General features: G+C 42.7%; 1 protein-coding gene across 1 annotated transcript in view; it reads left to right on the top strand.

Annotated features, from left to right (window-relative positions):
* Nucleotides 1-23,499, top strand: part of ISA1 (isoamylase 1) — a 223,980-nt gene that overhangs the window by 77,770 nt on the left and 122,711 nt on the right. The window lies entirely within an intron of this gene.

Consider the following 23,499-nt stretch of genomic DNA (forward strand, 5'->3'; position numbering starts at 1 on the left):
TGCCAAGATGCGATCAAATGAGAAAGGAGAAAAGATTGGGAAACCTTAATAAGTCTCCTGAGTTAAGCACATGCCACCAAGAAGCATGAATAACCGTGCTACCATGAGAGATGCCAATCCTTTCTATAAAGAATTGTGCAATATCTGTCTAGGGATGACTCCCTACACATAGTGCTTGCAGAAGAGTTAATCTCAAAGTAGCCATATGAAATTAACATCCAATAAAGCTGCTCCCCCCATCCTTTTAGGAGTAGTCACATGCTGCTACGAAATCCACACCTGGCCTAGGTAATTCCCTTTATTTTTCCATAACATGAATCGGATAGGTTGAACCAATTCCAAAAGAGACTTCTTGGTTCAAGGAAGCAATGGCAGGAAAAATGAAATCATGCTGATCATGATGCATTGAGCAACTTTAAGTCTCACATGGAGAGGCCAGCCTTGAGATTTCTAGTACATGAACTGATCATGAATACGTGATGACATCCAATCCAACAAGGCACGGGGAGCTACATCCACACCAATAGGATAACCCAAGTGTCAAGTTATATTCCCTTATGAATCACAATTCCATGCCAGCCCAAGGCCTGCAAATCATTCTCCATACAAGAGAGCTGTGTAGATTATTGAGCATTAATATGAAGTCCCGATGCCATAGCAAAAAGTTTCCACGCAATCATTGTGTCAGGAGGATGTGAAAATTTGATGCTTTGCTTATGTTTAATTGACATTTTATTAAAGGATTAATCAAATGTGCAATGTGTTGCACATGTGAGGTGCAAGCTACTTTTTCACAGTTGAAGGCCAAAGGACCCTGTGAAAAAGATGGGTGTCAAAGGCAAAAGTTGTAACAAGTTACACTTGTTAGATTCTAGGTGAATTTCGGTGTTAGTTTGCCCCTAGAACCATTAATTGGCCATTAAGTGTTAGTGGTGACACTAGAGACTAGGCATTAATTCATGGATTAATGCTTGTCCAAGGGTCAATTAATGCATGGGATCACTTTGGGTTGCAAATGGCCTAGCCAATTAATTTTTGGATGGGCAAGGTCAATTTTTTGGGCATGGATTAAGGGCTGAAATAATTTTCAAAATTAATTAATTCTAAAAATTAATTAAATGGCTGGAAATTGCTGAAAATGGATTAAGAAAGTTGCCACTTGGCAAGACTTTCCCATGCAAGTGGAGGAAAGGCTAAATAGGGTTGAAGGGAGAGGGAAATCTCGTTTTTTTTTGAGCTGTTTGAAAGAGGTGTTGGACTGTTGCTGCCAGCTTTTGGGGCCATTTCCCAGTTATTGGAGACCATTTTGGTGATGGAGATTGCATATTCTTGACCTTGGGAAGTTGGCAATTGCTGCTAATGCACTTTCTCCTGAAGATCACAGTCTCTGATGCTCCTATTGTTATTGGTGCATCCGTTTGGGGCTGGTACAGTTCTTCGTGACGAATCTCAAAATTTTCTCTCTTTACAGCATTCTCTCATCTCCTTCAGCCTTTGCTCAACCATTCTTAGCAATTCTCAGCCATTTGGAGGAGATTTCAGCCATTTTTGGTGGGCTGATCTGTAATTTCTGCAGTAAACCCTAATTTACAGCAGAAATTAGGGTTTTAGCAGCCACTTTGGGATCCGTGCCAGAGATTGAAGGCTCAAGGGACTGAAATCAGCAGCTGATAATTAAAGATTATCAAGGGAATTCAGGAGCCAGCCCATCCCAAATTGATTTGGGGTAGCATTTGGCCAGCCAAGGGTCAAATTGGAGAAGAAGTCTTCGGTGAATCAAGGGGCAAATGACCCAAAAGGCTTGTTGGTCATTTATGATAGCAAGAGCGATTGGTTAGCAGGAGGAGATTGAAGAATCTCGAGTTGTACTCCTTCCAATTGAATGAAAGCTAAAGAAATACTGCACGGGGTGCCAATTTTGGGGCCAACAGGGTGTCTACTGTCCAAGAATGTTATGGTAAAGTGTGTATTTCATTTTATGTGCATTTACTTATTGATGTAATCAACTCTTAAATCAGGTTATCACCACCCATTCCAAGAAGGAAGCCTAGTTTCCCATTTCCGGATTAACATTCGAGCAATCAACCTGAAGGAACATAAAGGAATCGTCTGCCAAAGATTGACCCACAAGTTGGGCCCCACTGGCAAGAGACGAACGAACAATCACACCTTGATTAGCCAACTTATCCAACAATGAGAGCATCGGGAGAGTGACTAAAGCAAACAACAAAGGGTTGAGAGGGCAGCCTTGCCGAAGAGACCGAGATAAGGCAAGTTCATCAATGATTCCTCCATTAAGTGCAATACAGGCCACTGCACCCTGACTAATAGTATCAACAAGAGAAATCATACGAGACCCAAATCCCATGGTGGACATTAGCTACCTCAAAAAAGATGAGCTTACATGATCGAATGTCTTTTCAATATCAGGATGAAACATAACAACTTGTTGGCCTGAAGCTTTAGCATAGTCAATCCTCAGTTGAACATTCAAAATGTTGTGCATTATATTCTGGCTCTTGATGAAACCGTATTGACGTGGATGAACCAAATGCGGAAATACTTTTTGCAATCTGTTGGCAATGATTTTAGAGGATATTTTATATAAAGAATCCATAACAGAAATAGGTGTCCATTGTCAAAGAGGTTGGAGAGGGAACCTTAGGCAATAACTGAATGACTACAATCTTCCAGTCTGAAGGCATCATACTAGAATTCCACACTTGCTAACACAAGCGAGTCAATGGGTCCTTAAGTTGTTCAACATGGGCAAAAAACAACTCATTAGGAAGCCCATCCCAGCTAGGGCTTTTTCTTCAAGGCAAATGGGACAACACCTCTTCCACTTCATCCTCCGAAATATCAACCTCCATCAAATCAACCCATTCTAGCTTAACTTGGTTACCGACCAAATTACAAATGTATCGGCAAGAAGAGTGAATAGCATCAGAAAGAATCTTGTGTGGGCCCAACAATGATTTATAAAAGTCAACGCACATCTGAATGATGGATGCAGGATTTGTCACCATAACACCTTGCTCATCCATCAAACACACAATATTTTCTTGAGCGTATTTCTGGTGTAATTGAGCAAAGAATTGATGAGATTGACAGTTATTGTCATGTAAAGCTTCCGCTTTGGCCAGCAATTTGTATTTAGCATATTCCTCTTCTTGTAGAGATTGAACTCTGCCTTTCAACCATTCAATGCATGTGAGCAAGTCATCAATTTTATCATGTGACTCACACAAAGACAACGAATGGGCCAACAAAGATTGCGCATGTTGCAATTCAGTGCCTAAAGAGGAAGCATGCTAAATACCATATTATCAGAATAATGATCGTGCATTATCCCTAAAAACAGCCCATACTTCCATCCCTTTAGATAGGACCCTTGAGTGAAACAAAGCAATTAATTGCTGAATACATTCCAAAAATTGATCTTGCAATTGAAAGGATTGATTGAAACGAAGAGGTAAATGGGCCAGGAGAGCCTTAAAGGCATGAACAGGTCGGTGTGTCAATTCCAAGACCAAAGGATAGTGATCTAACAAGACATGCTGTCGCTCCACCTACATATCAATGACTGCAGGAAGAAAAGAATCACTCTGAAAAATGTAGATCCTATCCACTCTGGCCTAAGTGTTTGGATGCTAAAGAGAACGATAAGTATATCTTGATTGAGAAGGATGCATCCAAGACCACATGTCCTGTTTCAAAGACACAACTACCAAAGTATCCCAAACCTGTTGCTCAGGACCATCCATGACCGAGTGCTGTGAAGTTGCCTGATCCACATATATACATGCATTAAAATCACCCATAACAAAGCCTTGATGAGCCATGACAAGGCAATGCAAGTCATCCCAAAGCTGATGACATTCGCGAGCAGTAGAAGGATCATACACACCCACTAGCCACAAAACGTCTCCCTCATATAAGATTTCCAAAATCATAAATCTGCCACGATGGTCCTGAGAAACCAAAGATGGTGCAGGGAAGATCTGACGGCCAACATCACTCCAGATTTAGGTGGAACACGACCACTAAAAAAGATTGAATTATTCTTATATACATAAGAAGATCCTGCCAAAGCATGTTGTTTATGCTCCATAGCACAAAAAACATCCCAATTGCGAGCTAACACAACTTTCCACAACCAATACTGCTTACTACCCGAAGAAATACCTTTAACATTCCATAAAGCAATTCTCATGATGGATCACAAAAAAGAAAACTACTGAACCACCACTTTCCCTTTCCCTTTTACATCAACTGCTTTGGTTACTTAAAATCTCTCCATCTTACTTCAGATCACATCTACAAGATCTGCCCTTTGCAAACTACTAGGCGAAGCACGAGAAGGAAGCTATTGTTGCTGGGAACGGAAAACATCTCGAGGAGGCACCGACCTTCCACGCGCGTCAAAGCGCAAAGCAGAATCAAAAGCCCTTTTATCATCCGCACCAATTGCAAGAACACGTGAAGGTTGAGGTTTCATATAGAACCCCCTACCTTTGCGTTGAAAAGTCTAAGTGATAGGCTACAGAGATGGATGGACAGGAGTTGACTGACACTCTTGTTTGGCATTGCGTCTAACCACAGTGACCCAATAATTATCCTAAGGAGGCAAGTTTCAACCCACCGAAAGTGATACACGCTCAATACCATCTTGGGACGCAACCTTCTTTTCATCATCCTGTCCATGCTAGACAAGCAGCTCAGGATCACCTTCTGGCTGTTGAACCATCTGTTGGGAATAATGGTCTCGCATATCCATGTCAAGATCCATAGAACATTGCAATACCTTCTATCACATTTTGAAATGAAATGTTCCAATTGGCCACATCTGAAACAATGTCCAGTGCCCCATTTCAGCTCATAAACCAAAGTTTGCAACCCCGGAACCTCAAAACGAACTTTGGTCGGGTGAGGTTTCCCTGTATCCCAAAGCATACAACCCTTGTTCCTATTGCGGAAGGCCAACCGAGGCTCCACCAACACCTCACCAAGAGATCTCAAAACCAAAGGCAAAAGTTGCCAAAGACGTGCAGGAAAATCAACCACCTCGACCCAAATTGAGCATGCCTGTCTAAGTATGTCTTGAAACTCTGCCATAGGTCTCTATTGAACCATAGGCCTCTATTGGACCATATGTACTAACTGACCATCCATGAACAAAGGGATACTTCCGAGGAACAAAAAAGGACCTCAAAAAAACCCCTTGGTCCATTATAAATCTCTTCCACAAGAGAAACCCTCACTTAACCTGAAGCATCATCTTGACACACCTCAACACTGACAAGCATAGACTGCAACCAAGCACGAATTCTAGTGATCAAAGGAGTCCTTCCAGTAAAGTAAAAGTGGCTGCCCTCTCATGAAAAGCAACAATCTCCTGTAGGACTAGATCAATTGCCATAAGAGTGACCACATGTTCCCCTTCCGGTAAAGAACTTGCTTTACCCTCATTGGCATGAGCATAATCCGACATAAGATTGTTGGCAGTGGTCAGCATAAATTGAAGAGACTCATCAGTTTATGAACATGAAGCATGAACATTTTGCTGAGGCAAATTCAGGGAACACAAAGCCTGTTCATCAACCGACATCTTACGACGTTTACCCATCTCATCCCCATCCATTAACTGCCCAAAATCTTCAGGTGGTGAGTCACCATCCGATTCTGCCAAATCTTGATCATCCCCATTCCCTATATGCTGGTCAAGAAAGGCCACATCTATACCATTAAACACCTGCAAATTTTTCATAACCGAACTTTATGCTTATTACACGCTCTATTCTCAACTCTGTCTGTCACAGATCAGAACCGAATCTGTCACCTTCTACAGGCCGTTGTGCTTAAGGTTCTCTGTGCAGATTGAGAATCTGTTGTACTATCTATACAAGCCTTCTCTCAGTCTCTCTCACTCACTCTCTATCTTACCTGAAAGCAAAACAGGACGCCGCGAACAAACCCTTCGCAGGTTAGATGGGGAGCCATGAACCGCAAGTCAGACGACCTTCAAGTGTGCCAACAGCTGCAGGGTTACAAGCAAGCTGCCTGTGCAGAAGACGCAGGTACCTAGCACCAGGTGTAGGAGAATTTGGCAACAGCGTGTTTAGTCGAAAGGGCATAGGGTTGAATGTAGTTGATTCTTGTTTGACCTCTCTGTCAAACGCAGAGCACGGGGCAGGTCGCAGAGCAGGACTGATTGCAGAGGAGGTGGACTGTTCGCAGGCGTGCTGGGGCAGGGTTTGAGCAAGAATGTCCCATCGTATAGTTATTTTCAGTATTGTTTCATAGGCCACCCACTTATTTGTAATGTTATCTTTTCCTTACTGATGAGATGGCATTAGACTTGGATGTACTCTGGATTTTGTCTCATAGGCCACATTGGCCTTATGTAGACGTTAATATCTCTCTCTCTCTCTCTCTCTCTCTCTCTCTCTCTCTCTCTCTCTCTCTCTGACTCCGTCGGAGATAGCTGGCAGGGTTTTGGTGGATTCCATAGACTAAGAGGGAGATACTCTATACTCTTTTCTTATTTTTCATTTCTCATTTCAGTTTATCATGTAGATCTAGACATAATTTTGTTTTTCTTCTCTGATGAGAGGAGATGATACCAGTTGTATTGGTTATGGTCTCATGGGCTATCCTGGCCTTCTAGAGACATTAATAGATTTTTTTTTTTCGTGAAGATAATTGAATTAAGTAGTAAATATTTATATCAGACCATCAGGTTAGCAAAGAAAAAATAGACACAAATGAAAGTCTACCGAGACTTGAACACAGAAATATCACACAAAAAGTACAGCTGGTGTGGAGTGAACAATATCCAGCCAAGGAGCAGCAATGTTAGGAAGAACCAGATCAGCTTACACCATAGATGAGATTTTCCATAACACTAAACCACGAACATGGGCCACATGACCATGGATGTCTGATGTTGGATAAAAATAAAGGCATTCCAAGTACACCAAATATGCCACAGGGCTGTCTGTCTAAGGAAATGGAAGAGGTAGGAATAATTTGATTGCAAAGTAGACATAGAGGTCATCTTTCCCATAATCCACGAACGAGCTGATATCCGGTGGTGTTGAGTCACCAAGAAACACACACAAGAAACAAAACTCCAAATTTGTGGAGCAACAAGGCAAGAGACAAAGAGATGAAGCAATGTCTCATCACATGTAGGGCAAAATACACAACAACCAACAGAGATCTTGTGAGCACGCAACACATCCCCAGTTGGAAGACCCCCAAATAAGCAACCTCCACATGAACACTTTACCATGATGAGGAACCTTAGACTTCTAGAGTTGGATAAATTTTTCCTGCCACTTCTTTTTGCTATCCCGAATATGCCATAATTTATTAGCCTTTCCAGTGACCCATCTGTTGGCCTCCACCATCTGATGATATATCTGATTAGTTGATCTCTTCTTCAAATCATCAAGAAGCACAAACATCCAATCTCGCTAAGGAGAAAATGGTTGTAACGCAGGTAGAGGAGAGAATCTCAGAAGTCTATCTTGTATGGCTGACCATATGTCATGATATCCTCGAGGCCCCCAAAAGCTCTAACAAATACGCGAGAAAGAATAAAGATGGGGCTGTCCAGGAAGACACCATCAAGGACTGCTGTCTGCAACCCCAAACAAGCCATCCGATTAAACTTGTCTCACTACAAATCTTTACCACACCAATCCAACAACTTGGAGGTAGCCAGTAATTCTCCTTGTAGCAAATTCTCCTCCTTACAAAAATCGGAAGGGCACCAAATTGTAAAACGTAACATCTCCTGCCAAGATGTAATCAAATGAGAAAGGAGAAAAGACTAGGAGACCTTAATAGGCCTCGTGGAATTAAGCACATGCCACCAAGAAGCGTGAATAATCGTGCTACCATGAGAGATGCCAATCCTTTCTATAAAAAATTTTCAATATCTGACCAGGGATGACTCTCTCTACACATAGTGCCTGCAAAAGAGCTGATCTCAAAGAAGCCATATGCAAGTTAACATCCAATAAAGCTGCCCCCCCCATCCTTTTAGGAGTAGTCACATGCTGCCACGAAATCCAGGCCTGGCCCAAACGATTCCCTTTCTTTTTCCACAACATGAATCTGATAGACTGAACCATTTCCAAAAGAGGCTTCTTAGTCCAAGCAAGCAATGGCAGAAAAAACGAAATCATATTGATCATGATGCATTGAGCAACTTTAAGTCTCACATGAAGAGGCCAGCCTTGAGATTTCCAGTATATGAACCGATCATGAATACGAGATGACATCCAATCAAGCAAAGCACGGGGAGCTCTATCCACACCAATAGGATAACCCAAGTGTCTAGTTATATCTCCCTTAGAAATCACAACTCCATGCCAACCCAAGGCCTGCAAATCATTTTCTGTACAAGAAAGTAGTGTAGATTTCTGAGCATTAATATGAAGTCTGAATGCCAAAGCAAAACGATTCTACACAACCATTGCCCCATTAACATTAGTGCGATCAGTCTTAAGGAACATAAATTGAATCATCAGTCAAAGATTGACTCAAAAGTTGGGCACCACTGGAAAGAGACAAATCAATAATCTCACCTTGATCGGCCAACTTATCCAACAGTGAGAGCTTCGGGCGAGTGACTGAAGCAAATAGAAAAGGGCTGAGAGGGCATCCTTGCCAAAGAGACCAAGACAAGGCAATTTCATATATGATCCCTCCATTAAGTGCAATACGAGCCACAACACCTTGACTAATGGTATCAACAAGAGAAATCATGCGAGGACCAAATCCCATGGTGGACATTAGCTGCCGCAAAAAAGACTAGCTAACATGATCAAATGCCTTTTCAAGATCAAGCTGAAGCATAGCAACCTGCTGGCCTGAAGCTTTGGCATAATCAACCCCCAATTGAACATTGGAAATGTTATGCATTATATTCCGACCCTTAATGAAACCATATTGATGTGGATGAACCAAGTGTGGAAATACTTTAGACATTAATACTCTCTCTCTCTCTCTCTCTCTCTCTCTCTCTTTTCGTAATGGATGTTATATTTATAAAGTACTAAACGACAAAAGAGTTACAATAGTCATGGCAAAGACGCAGAGGAAATTGCCATATGCCAGGGAAGTAAGTCCTCCCGAGGGAGTAAGTCAGAGTGCCGAATGAGATCTATCTGCCAATGCAAGAGACCTTTAAGCCTAGCGATATGTCTCTTAACATTAGAGGTTGAATAAAAAAGAAAAACATTCCGAATGGTCCAATTGTACCAACAGCCCCAGTATCTAAGAAAGTGAAACAAGATCTTCATATGTGACTGTGCCGGTGTGGGGTATTTGGGCCGCACAAAAACCCAATCGAAAGGGCTTAGCGAGAAACCAACCACTGCTTGCAAACCGCTGATAAGAGTAACCAGATTTTCTTAGCGAGAGGGCAAGAAATAAATCGATGACGGGCCGATTCCACACTAGTCGTGCAAAAGAAACAATTGCCGTTGGAGATTCGATTCTTGGAAAGGGTTGAAGCAAGAGGAAGACCACCAATCATTACCCTCCAAAGAAAGACCTTGCATTTGAAAGGTGTCTGGTTCAACCAGCCCTCCTTCACAGTTATCTTCCACCATGACTGAGATTTACGTAATCCCCATACAGTATTAGCTTTAGTAACCAGCCATTGATGATCTTTAATCAAAAGATGATACACCTGGTTAGTTGAGGCCTTTTCCAAATTCAGCCGCCTGCAAGGTCCCAGTCCTGCCAGGGACGATCTGAAGTAAGGGCAGGAAAGGGTTGTCTGCTCTGGAGCACCATCCAAAGCTGTCCCCATAAATCACGGTATCCACGAGGGATCCTGAAAAGCCTCCTGGCTGTATGAAACGATATCAACACATTGCGACTAGCAAGGGTGGCATCTGCAACTGAAGTCAAGCCCAAACGTGCCATGTGGTTAAATTTTGGTTTGAGCTCATGTTTGCCTTCCCAAGAAAGCAATTGCGAGGCTGCCAACAATTCCAGTGGAAAAGAGTTAGTAACTAAGCGGTCCTCCGCGCTGGATGCCACTGAGCCTTCTGGAGAACCAATTTCCAGGAACATACCAAATGAGCAAGCAGGGATGATGAAGGACTAGAAAACCGAGAGTCTGCATTAAGAACATGCCACCAGGAGCTCCTAATTTGGGTGTTACCATGCACAAGCCCGTGATACTCAAGAAAATAATGGGCTATAAAGACCCACGGGTGATGATCCAAGCGCATGGCACGAAAAAGAGACCAACGGAGTGCCAGCATATGAGTTTCGGCATCCAAAATAGCCCCACCACCCATGCGTTTGGGGGTACATGCATGCGACCAAGAAATCCATGAAATGCCTGCATGCAAGGAGTCCTTCCATAACATGAAACGAATGTACTGAGTAAGAGCATTCAATGTAGTAGTAGTCCAAGGCAGCAATGGCAAGAAATATGTGAGCATTGGCAACATAATTGTTTGAGCCACTTTGAGGTGAACATGGAAGGGCCAAGTCTGTGACTTCCAATACAGAAACTTAGCTATCAGTTTCTGTGAAATCCACTCTAGTAGTTGCTTCGGCAGAACATCAACACCCAAAGGGTACCCAAGATGCCTGACAATGGAACCACGGGGAATAACCATTCCCTGCCAGTCTAATGACTGCAAATCTGACTCCGTGCAACTAAGAATGGCTGATTTCAAAGCATTGATATGAAGACCAGAGGCATGACCAAAGAGAGTCCAAACCTCTAATGCTTTGCGAAGATTATCCTTGTTCGCATGCAAAATCATAAAGTTGTCATCAGCCAAGGATTGACTAATGAAGTGCTGTCCAAAAGGAAGAGACAATCCAGCCAACTGAGTAGAAGCTGCCATATGAGATAACATCGAAAGAGTCGGATGAGTCGCAAGGGCAAAAAAGAGAGGACTCAAAGGGCAACCCTGTCTCACAGAGCGTGCAAGGACAAATGGCTCAGTAACACCACCATTCAGCATAACTCGCGAAGAAGCCCCAGCACTAATGGTGTAGATCAAACGAGACATCCGAGTACCAAAGCCCATAGTAGACATAAGTTCTGCAATGAAAGACCAATCTAAATAATCAAAAGCCTTTTCCAAGTCCAATTGAATCAATACCACCTCCTGATCGGAGTGCCTTGCATAATCAATAACCATTTGCACATTTAAGACATTATGCAGAATGTTTCGGCCCTTAATGAAACCATATTGAAGAGGATGCACAATGGCAGGAAGATGCTTATGGAGCCGATTCGCCATTACTTTGGAAAAGATTTTATACATAGAACCCATCAAAGAAATTGGTCGCCAATGTTTCAACATAGACGGCGAAGGAACTTTTGCAAGCAGTTTGATAAGTCATTCTTTCCATGAGGAAGGCATGAACCTCGTTTCCCAAACCTGCTGAAACATAGCCATCAATGGTTTCACCAGTCGGATAGCAAAAGCCTCAAAGAATTCATTAGTGAGACCATCCCAACCGGGACTTTTATCCTTGGGCAAGTGTAACAAAACATCCATAACCTTTGCCTCACGAATATCTGTCTCCAAAGTAGTTTGCATGTCATATGGAACCTAATTGCGGACCAAATCATAGAAAACTGAGCGGGCATGAGTAATTTGGTCAGAAGGTAAAGAAGTAGAACCAAGAAGGTCTAGAAAATAATTCCTACACATATTCACAATAGTCTGAGGATCAATGACCATTTCACCTTCTGCATCCTGGAGTCTAGTCATATTCTCTCGAGCAGGAGATGCATGGAGAGCTTGAAAGAACTCTTGAGTTTGACAAGCACTATCTTGCAAATTCTCAGTCAAATTTTGCAATTTGGCCTGTTGATAAGATTTCAATTGAAACTCTTTAATAAGATCAGCCAAATGTATAGCCAATGGCAGCAGAAATACATCATTTGGAGTCTCCACTAGTAGAGAACGAACCAAAGCCAGTAATTCCTCCGCTGCTAGTCGACACCGCCGACAAAGAGAGGCATGATGGATCCCATACTGTCGAACAATCCGATGCACGTTAGAGAGCAATCGTTCAAAAGAAGCGTTGCCCTTAGAGGAGAAGTTCAATAAAAATCTATCAATCAATTGCTGCATATAACCTTGAAAGATTGAATGCTTCAAATAAGACGAGTTGAAACGCAAAGGGAGTCTATCCAGAAATTGCTTAAGAGGTGCAATGGGTTGAAAAAGCATCTCAAGTTGTAAAGGAAAATGGTCCGACAAGGCATATTGCTGCAACACTTTCATTTCTAGCATCTCAAGAAGAAAAGCATCATCTTGCATGATGTACATGCGGTCCAACCGCGACCATGTAGTTGTATACTGCGCAGAATGAAAAGTAAACCCTGTAGAAGGAGGGTGTAGCCATGACCAGAGATCTTGCTTAAGTACGGCAAGAGCAAACACATTCCACACACGGCTCAGGAGCGTCCATCACCGAATGCTCTAATGTGGACTGTGAAGGATCAACACACATTAAAATCCACCATAAAAAAACCCCATCTGCCAAGTGACAAGGAGGTCTGCAAAGTATTCCAAAGATCCCGGCAGGATAAAGGTCATTTGGAGCATAGAGCCCAAGTAACCATAAGATCTCTCCTTCAAATAAAACTTCAATCACCACAAAACGACCATGTACATAATTTTTAATAAGAACTAGCTGATATTTCTCATGTACAATCATAGGCACACCAGAGTAATGCATGGTATGTATCCCTGCATAAAACAAGCCAAACCCATGGCAATCCACAACTTTTCGTGCTTTACCGTGACTCTTGTGCTCAACAGCACACAAGACATCCCACTGATTCTCATGCAATAAACTCCACATGGCATGTTGCTTATTGCGAGAACAAATGCCTCGCACATTCCGCGTGGCCATCTTCATGTGTATTCAAAAAAGAAAATCAGAAACGAGGCAAAGCTTGTCTCGATTTAACCTTTTCTGCTAGAATGTCAAGGACTCCCTCATCCAAAAAATCAACTAACACGGCAAAAGAGTTGTGACGGCTAGATTTAGAGGTAGACAGTGTATCCACTGTCTTGGGGATGGAACGGGGATAACGACGATCCCATGGGGTAATGACGTTACCTCTAGCATCAAAAGCCAACTTAGCAGGTGGGCCCTTCGGACCATCCGTATATACTTTCCTAGTGTGCTGATTGCGAGGAGTAGAAGAAACCACAGCATGAGTAGTGTGCTCTGAAGACAACATGTCTTTCCTGCGCATATACGTACGCAAGGAATCTTGTGAAGCATCAGGCACAGTATCCGCCATGCCAGTATCAAACCTTTTACCTTTTTTGGCACGTACATCTACCTAGTCATTGTCATGGGAATCCAAACCCGAAACATGTTGTTTGCCTTTATCCAAAACTTTAGGTGGCTGGGTCGCATCCTGCGACGGAGTATCAAGCACCATATCTTCCATGGGAGGCAAAACATGCTCAATATCTGAAGTCGGTTGCTTCGCTGGACATTCGGCCATAAAATGCCCCAATTTTCCACACAAAAAACAATGCCCTGCAAAGTTACCCCATTTCAAACGAAAGTGCAAAGGATGCATGCCAGAGCAATTAAGATGTAACCAAGCAGGCCTTTTCCGAGCAGTGTCCCATAACATACACAAACGGTTACGATTCGTGGCCCTTAGGCTCGGGGGAACCAAAACAGTGCCCACAACGGCCATGATATCCTTTAATAGTGGCCAATAGACAGCCGGACAGTTTTCCACTTCAACCCACACCGGGCATTCGTGTTGAAGCAAGCGCTGAAAATTTGCCATTGGGCGCCATGGTACAACATGGACCAAACGGCGATCAAAGAACAATGGCAGTTTAGTCAGCAGATCGGCACGATGCTTCTCGGATTTCATAGCACCTCATAAAAGCCTCGGGCCCAACAAAAATCTCTTCAACACACTCCCCTTGTAGTAGACTTTGCAGCCAGTGGCGAATATAGGAAAGCACTGGAATCTTACCAGTAAAGAAGAGTATAACAGCACATTCATAAAACACTGAGAATGAGCGCAAAACATTTTTAGGATCCACAGTGGCTTCCAGAACATCTTCAGTTTCAGAGTTAGAAAATGCGTAATGATTATGTTGAACATAATCACCAAGCAGAGTGTTGGTAAACTCCAATAAATGCTCCCAGTCAACATCCTGAGAATTCACAGAATCAGAAGTAACCTAAGCATAAGACCGTTCCTAGTGATCCATTGTATCTTCCAAAGTATGCTTGGTGCGTTTGCCCGGAAGCGTCAGGACTAGGTGGCATCTCCTCTGTGCAAGGGACCATATCCTCTGGTTCCTCTATTTCAGAATTCGAACCAAGGGCTGCCACCGTTTGGTCAATAAAGGCCATGTCCAGACTAGCCATGTTGTATCACCACTTTAACAAGAGATCTGAAGCTATTTCCAAGGCGCTCTCTCTCTCTCTCTCTGTGCGTATTTACAAATAGGTACAGATTAATAGACTGCTGTCATCCTGTGTCACAAGTGTCTTTAGTCTGCAGTCACTTTCACAATGAGAGACCTGCTGCCACAGTCTGCCCGGGATTAGAGCAGGTCATCAGACCCTTGGTGTTAGCAGTAGACGCAGGGCATGGCGCCACAAGAATGTCATTTGTTTTGGATTGTAGTCCAATGGTTAAGCCTTCTCTACTCCCCTTAGAGGGAGTCCCTACACACATATCATTGTCAAACACCTCGTAAGCACAAACATAACGAGACACCCCTCGGCTAAATACTGCGGCCCCATTGTGGCTCTCCTACACCTCCAGGATTCGCCCCTCGATGCGCCACCAAATAGCATGTACGTTACAAACTCCACTCTTTTTTTCAAATGCTCTAGGAGATATAGATATTTTTAGTGAAGGTCTAACTCAATCACATCCGCATCTCTTATCCTATCTTGCGGCTCTATCGGCTCGAACTCGGGCCACATGACCATGGATGCCCAATACCGCTAAAAAATAAAGGCATTCCAAGTACGCCAAAAATGCCACAGGACTGTCCATCTAAGGAAATGGAAAAGGAAGGAATAATCTGAATGCAAAGAAGACATAGAGGACATGTTTCCCATAATCCACGAATGAGCAAGTATCCAGTGCTGAGTCGCTGAAGACCACACGCGGGAAATAAAACTCCAAATCTGTCAAGCAACAGGGCAAGAGACAAAGAGATGAAACAATGTCTCATCACATGTAGTGCAGAATATGCAACAACTAGCAGAAATCTTTCGGATACCAACACATCCCCAGTTGGAAGAACCCCAATAAGCAACCTCCACATGAACACTTTACCCTGATATGGAACCTTAGATTTCCAAAGTTGGATAAATTTTTCCTGCCATTTCTTTTTGCTATCCTGAATATGCCATAATTTATCAGCCTTCCCAGAGATCCATTTCTTGGCCTCCACCATCTGATGATATATGTGATTAGCTAACCTTTTCTCGAAATCATCAGGAAGCGCAAACATCCAGTCACGCGAAGGTTGCAATGGTTGTAATGTAGGCAAAGGAGAGGACCTCTGAAGTCTATCGTGTATGGATGACTAAATGTCACTATCTCTGCGAGGCACGCGGAAGTATTGACGAATGCACCTAAAAGAATAAAGACACGGCTGCCTAGGAATAACACCATCAAGGATTGTCTGCAACCCCAAATGAGATATCCGATTAAACTTGTCTATCTACAAATCTTTATCCAACCAATCCAATAGCATGGAGGAGGCAAGTACTTCTCCTTGCAGTGAATTCTCCTCACGAATATTTGGAGGGCACCAGACTGCAAAACGTAACATCTCCTGCCAAGATGCAATCAAATGAGAAAGGAGAAAAGACTAAGAGACCTTAACAAGCCTCGACGAATTGAGCACATGCCACTAGGAGGCATGAATAACCATGCTACCATGAGAGATGCGAGTCTTTTCAATGAAGAATTTTACAATATCTGACCAAGGATGACAGTGAATACATAGACTCTGCAAAAGGGATAGCCTCAAAGCAGCCATATGCAAATTAACATCCAACAAAGCTACATCCCCTATCCTTTTCGGAGTGGTCACATGCTGCTAGGAGACTTTGCAAAAGGGATAGCCTCAAAGCAGCCATATGCAAATTATCATCCAACTAAGCTACATCCCCTATCCTTTTCGGAGTGGTCACATGCTGCTAGGAGGTCCATACCTGCCCCAAACGATTGCCTTTCTTTTTCCACAACATAAATATGATAGATTGGACGAAATCCAAAAGGGACTTCTTAGTCCAAGGAAGCAATGGCAGAAAAAACGAAATCATACTGATCATAATGCATTGAGCAACTTTAAGTTTGACATGTAGAGGCCAGCCTTGGGATTTCTAGTACATGAACCTATCATGAATGCGGGATCCCATCCAATCCAGCAAGGCACAAGGAGCTACCTCCACACCAATAGGATATCCCGACTGCCAGCCCAAGGCCTGTAGATCATTCTCCGTACAGGAGAGTAGAGTAGATTTATGGGTATTAAAATGAAGACTTGATGCCAAAGCAAAAAGATTACGTGCCTCTCTTTCTCTTTTTTCTTTTCGTGAAGATAATTGAATTAAAAAGTAAATATTTACATCAGACCATCAAGTCAACATTGAAAATGACAGGCATAAAGGAAAGTCTACACAAACTCTAACATAGGAATGTCACACCGAAAGAACAATTGGTGTGGAGCAAACAATATCCAGCCAGGGAGTAGCAATGTCAGGAAGAACCAGATAAGCAGACACCATAGAGGAGATTTGCCACAATACTAAACCACGATTTCGAGCCACATGACCATGAATGCGAGAAATTGAATAAAAAATGAAGGCATTCCGAGTATGCCAAGTATGCCATAAGGCTGTCCATCTAAGGAAATGGAAAGGGTAGAAATAATTTGAACTCAAAGAGGTCATGGAGGACATCTTTCCCATAATCCACGAACGAGTTGATATCTAGTGCTGAGTCAAGGAGAACCATACACGGGAAACAAAACTCCAAATCTATCTTGCAACAGGGCAGGAGACAAAAAGATGAAGCATTGTCTCATCACATGTAGTACAAAATACACATCGACTAGCAGAGATCTTACGAGCACGCAACACATTCCTAGTAGGAAGCGCCCCAATAAGTAGCCTCCATATAAAAACTTTTCCTTGATACCGAAACTTAGATTTCCAGAGCTGCATGAATCTATCTTGCCACTTCTTTTTGCTATCCCGAAGATGCCATACTTTATTAGCCTTATCCGCGACCCATCTTTTGGCCTCCACCATGTGACGATATATTTGGTTGCCTGGCCTTTTCTCGAAATTATCAATAATGACAAACTTCTAGTCACACCAGGGAGAAGGGAGACAATAGTTGTAGCATAGGCAAAGGATAGAACCTCAAAAGTGTCTTGGATGGCCGACCAAATATCATGATATCCTCTAGGCATCCAAAAGTGCTGACGAATACGCCGAAAAGAATAAAGATAGGGGCATGCCCAGGAATGACACCATCCAGGATTGTTTGCAACCCCAAACGAGCCATCTGGTTGAACTTGTCTCGCTGTAGATCTTTATCAAGCCAATCCAACAATCTAGAGGTAGCCAATACTTCTCCTAGCAGGGAATTTTCCTCCTTACGAAAATCAGGAGGGCGCCAAATAGCAAAGCGTAATATTGCTTGCCAAGATGTGATCATATGGGAAAGGAGAAAAGAGTGGGAGACCTTAACAAACCTTGTAGAGTAAAGCACATGCCACCAAGAAGCATGAATAACTATTCTACCATGAGAAATGCCAACCCTTTCTATAAAATTTTTTGCTATATCTGTTCCAGGGATGATTCTCAACACACAGTGCTTGCAGAAGAGCAAACCTCAAAGCAGCCATATGAAGATTAACATCCAAAAGAGCTGCTCCCCCCATCCTTTTAGTAGTCACATGCTACCATGAAATCCACACCTGGCCTAGATGATTTCCTTTCTTTTTCCATAACATGAATTAGATAGGCTGAACCAATTCCAGTAGGGACTTCTTGGTCCAGGGAAGCAACAACAAGAAAAACGAAATCATGCTGATCATGATGCATTGAGCAACTTTAAGTCTCACAAGGAGAGGCCAGCCTTGAGACTTCCAATACATAAACCTATCATGAATATGGGATGCCATCCAATCCAACAAGGCACGAGGAGCTACCTCCACACCAATAGGATAACCTAAATGTTTGGTTATATTTCCCTTAGGGATCACAATACCATTCCAACCCAAAGCTTGCAAATCATTTTTCGTACAAGAGAGCAGAGTGGATTTCTGAGCATTAATATGAAGTCTTGATGCCATAGCAAAAAATTTCCACGCTACCATTGCCCGATCAACATTCAAGCGATCTGCCTTAAGAAACATAAAGGAATCATCTGCCAAAGATTGACCCAGAAACTGGGCCCCACTGGGACGATTTCACCTTGATTAGCCAACTTATCCAACAAAGAAAGCATAGGGTGAGTGACCAATGCAAACAACAAAGGGTTGAGAGGGCAACCTTGCTGAAGGGACCTAGATAAGGCAATTTCATCAGTGATCCTTCCGTTAAGTGCAATACGGGCCATTGTGCTCCCCCTAAATAGTATCCACAAGAGAAACCATACGTGGCCCAAACCCCATGGTGGACATTAGCTGCTTCAAAAAAGATCAGCTTACATGATCAAATGCCTTTTCAATATCAAGCTGAAGCATAACAATCTGCTGGCATGAAGCTTTTGCAAAGTCAATCCCCAGCTGAACATTCAAGATGTTGTGCATTATATTCTAACCCTTAATGAAACCATATTGACGCGGATGAATCAAATGCGGAAATACTTTCTACAGTATGTTGGCAATGATTTTTGAGAAGATATTGTATAAAGATCCCATAACAGAAATGGGTCTCCATTGTTTCAAAGAGGTAGGAGAGGGAACCTTAGGCAATAACCAAATGACTCTGCAATCTTCCAATCCGAATGACTGCAATCTTCCGATCCGAAGGCATAACACTAGAATTCCAAACTTGCTGACACAGGCAAGCCAACAGATCCTTAAACTGTTCAACGTTGGCTGAAAACATCTCATTAGGAAGGCCATCCCGACCAGGGCTTTTCCTTCTAGGCAAATGGGACAGCACCTCTTCCACTTCATCCTCCGAAATATCAGCCTCCATTAGGGCTACCCATTCTGGCTGAACCTGATTACTAACTAGGTCACAAATGTATCTGTGAGCTCAGTGTACAACATCAAAGAGAGTCTCTTGAGGGCCCAATAGTGATTTATAAAAATCTACACATGACTTAATGATGGATGCAGGATCTATCACCATAACACCTTGCTCATTCTTCAAACGCATAATATTTTTCCAGGCATATTTCTGATATAATCGAGCAAAGAATTGATGAGATTGACAGTTATTATCATGCAAAGCTTCCGCTCTGGACAACAATTTGTATTTAGCATATTCCTCTTCCTGTAGGGATTGAACTCGCATGCCTCTCTCTTTTTTTTTCATAATGGATGGTATATTTATAAAGTACCAATCGACAAAAGAGTTACAAAAGTCATGGCAAAGACGCAGAGGAAATTGCCATATGCCAGGGAAGTAAGTCCTCCTGAGGGAGTAAGTTAGAGTGCCGAATGAGATCTATCTGCCAATGCAAGAGACCTTTAAGCCTAACATGTTTCCCATAATCCATGAACGAACTAGTATATGTGGTGCTGAGTTACCAAGGAGCACACACGGGAAATGAAATTCCAGATCTGTTGCGCAACAGGGCAAGAGACAAAGAGGTGAAGCAATGTCTCATCACATGTGGTACAGAAAACACGACAACCTATAGAGATCTTTCGGGCACGGAGCACTTCTCCCGTTGGAAGACCCCCAATGAGCAGCCTCCACATGAACACTTTACCTTGATACAAAACCTTAGACTTCCAAAGCTGGATAAATCTTTTCTGCCACTTCTTTTTGCTATCCCTAAGATGCCATAACTTATTAACTTTCCCCGTGACCCATCTCTTAGCTTCCACCATTTGATGATATATTTGATTAGCTGACCTTTTCTCAAAATCATCAGGAAGCACAAACATCCAGTCACGCCATGGATCCAATGGCTGTAATGTGCAGGCAAAGGAGAGAACCTCTGAAGATTGTCGTGTATGGACAACCAAATATCTCTATATCCATGAGGCACCCTAAAGTACTGACGAATACGCCTAAAAGAATAAAGGCGGGGCAGCCCAGGAATAACACCATCACGAACTGTCTTCAAATCCAACCTAGCCATCCGATTAAACTTGTCCCGTTGCAAATCTTTTTGTGGCCAATCCAACAACCTTGAAGAAGTCAGTATTTCTCCGATGTGAATTTTCCTCCTTACGAATATCAAACTACAAGATGAAGCATCTCTTGCCAAGAAGCAATCAAATGAGAAAGGAGAAAAGACTGGGAGACCTTTATAGGCCTCATAGAATTAAGCGCATGCCACTAGGAAGCATGAATAACCGTGCTACCATGAGAGATGCCAGTCTTTTCTATGAAGAATTTGGCAATATCTGACCAAGGATGATAGTGAATACATAGACTCTGCAAAAGGGATAGCCTCAAAGCAGCCATATGAAAATTAACATCCAACAAAGCTGCATCCCCTATCCTTTTCGGAGTGGTCACATGTTGCCACGAGATCCATACCTGCTCCAAACGATTGCCTTTCTTTTTCCACAGCATAAATATGATAGGATGGACCAAATCCAAAAGGGACTTCTTAGTCCAAGGAAGCAATGGCAAAAAGAATGAAATCATACTAATCATAATGCATTGAGCCACTTTTAGTCTAACATGTAGAGACCAACTCTGAGATTTCCAGTACATGAACTTGTCATGAATTTGGGAGGCCATCCAATTCAGCAAGGCACGGGGAGCAACCTCCACACCAATAGGATATCCCAAGTGTCTGGTTATGTTGTCCCTTGGAATCACAATTCCATTCTAGCCCAAGGCATGCAGATCATTTTTCATACAGGAGAGAAGAGTGGATTTCTGAGTATTAATGTGAAGACCCGATGCCAAAGCAAAAAGATTTCAGGCCACCATTGCCCGATTAACATTAATATGATCCGCCTTAAGGAACATAAAAAAATCATATGCCAAAGATTGGCCCAAAAGTTGATCACCGCTGGAAAGAGACAAGCCACCTATCTCACCTTGAGCTGCCAACTTATCCAATAATGAGAGCATCGGGTGAGTAAACAAAGCAAACAACAAAGGGTTGAGAGGATAGCCTTGTCGAAGAGACCGAGATAAGGCAATTTCCTCCGTAATTCCTCCATTAAGAGCAATACAAGCGACAACAGCTTGACTAATAGTATCAACTAGAGAAATCATACGGGGCCCAAAATCCATTGTAGACATTAATTGCCGCAAAAATGACCAGCTAACATCACAACAGTTGAGACTGCAGCAACTTGCGGGTTGTCATGTCTCTGCTAAAGTGCCCTCCAGCAATTCCGCTGTGCGCCTCTGCGAGCACATCGTGCATCTCATGCTCGCATACGCATCTACGCAACAACCCATCTTGCCCTAGCCTATATAGTTGGCCTGCTATCAACCGATAGGGTTGGATTTTGAGGATAAGTCACCTAAGTCGGGCTTTTTCTATCGGTCGCTGCTCCAGCATAGATCAGCCTTGAATAAATCTCTCTCACTGGAAAGGTTAAACAGATGGGCGTTTGGCAATTCATCGGCAATGCCTTGTCCAGCGGTCTCTCCCGTGGGGATGCATGACATGTGGTCAGCCATGTAGTGCTGTTTTCCCTTCCGTACAACCACGGAGAAGTTGAATTCTAAAAGCTGAAGGAGCCATCGAGCTATGCGTCCTGTAGTGCAGGGTTTGTTTACTAGATACAGCAAGGAACAGCATCACGATCTCTCTCTATGTAGTCGAGCAGAGTTTTGCAGGCCTGTGGACATGATGCTGTCTGCGTGAGAAGGCAAGTACGAGAGGCTCACCAATTTCTTGGGGAATCCGGCCTTTCTCTTGGTTGCACAACAAATTCTAGAATAAAGATCAAAGAAATACCACAAGACTAGTTTTGAGGCCAATCAATGTCGTCTATCTCTGCTAATGTGTAATTTGGTTCATTTCTTAAATTATTGCATGCTGTAAATTACTTGTGAATTGGGCAGATCACATTCCTTTCAATCAAGGAAGGCTGGTTTCATATGGACATCCATTTGATTTCTCACTACTCGCTCCCACAAAGCAAAACAATTGAGAGCTTCTGATTTATTCTTTAGAAAATAATTCTACATGAGGCTTACATTTGGAAGTAACTTGCTAAATCGACAAGGCTTACATACATCCTTTGCTATCTTCAGGAGTGGAATGCCATTCACTATTGCCTTAGACATCTGGTAGTGTGTCATAGGAGATGTGGCCGACCTTGTGAAAGAGCCCTTGGATGTCAGCTTGAACAGAAATTGTGATGTTCCATGGAGGCCATTCGGTTGAATCTCAGCTTGACCTACAGCTAGACTAGGGATTTCATCAATGAGTTCAACTACGGTCTTTGTAAAGAAGACAAGTCAGCTTAGCTAGCAAAGTTGGTACATGGAAATAATGTTTATACAAATTGTGGAACAAGAAATAGATTGGCTACCTTAGTGAGGTTGGAGCCTTGGTCATTGACAAAGAGAACTAAGCCCACATTTTGAATCTCGGCCACTAAGTTTATTGCTGCACCAAACTCCTTGATCTGCAGGTCTCTGTAAGATAAAAATGACATGGTTTAGCATTATGTGATGAGTGGCACAGCTATCTATGATCCATTTGACAAGATGGCTGCTGCACAAGAGGGTGAGGTGGCTGCTAGTGGCTGCATGCTGGAAATCTGTGGGCAGCTCATAGATGTGGTCCAAGGGATCATCATGAGGATGCACAATAGAGTCATGAAAATGCAAAATAGAGGTGGGTTTTGGCCTGAGGGCCAAAGTCCATAGAAGGTCTAGTGGGACAGTTAGTTAAGACTTTGACAGTCCATAAGGTGGCCATATGATATGCCACATGACTTGCAGGGTTCCATTGAGAGTGGTGACCACTGAGTGGTGTGAGCTCATAACCCGCTCTTGACTGTCACTGAGTGCAAAATGCATTCTTTTTAGGTATTTGCTGCTAGTTCGTTTTCTTTTTATGATTGCACATCAGTGCTGACTGGTTATGATAGAGATGTGTGGATACTGTTGGCAGCATAGATTACTCGTATAACTTTCTCCCACATGGTAATTCTTTCTGCAAGGTTGTATTTTGCAATGCATAAAGAGGTTATAGTTCTTTAATGAAAAAAGACGGTTTTGGTCACTATGAGAAGAAATGTGTATAACTGATATGAAAATGGTATTGAATAGAGATAGATGGAGGAAAGTGTGCTCATG

Source organism: Lygodium microphyllum, chromosome 1 (assembly GCF_053477565.2).
Source record: "Lygodium microphyllum isolate KBCC chromosome 1, Lygodium_microphyllum_v1.1.10, whole genome shotgun sequence".
Classification (NCBI taxonomy): Eukaryota; Viridiplantae; Streptophyta; class Polypodiopsida; order Schizaeales; family Lygodiaceae; genus Lygodium; species Lygodium microphyllum.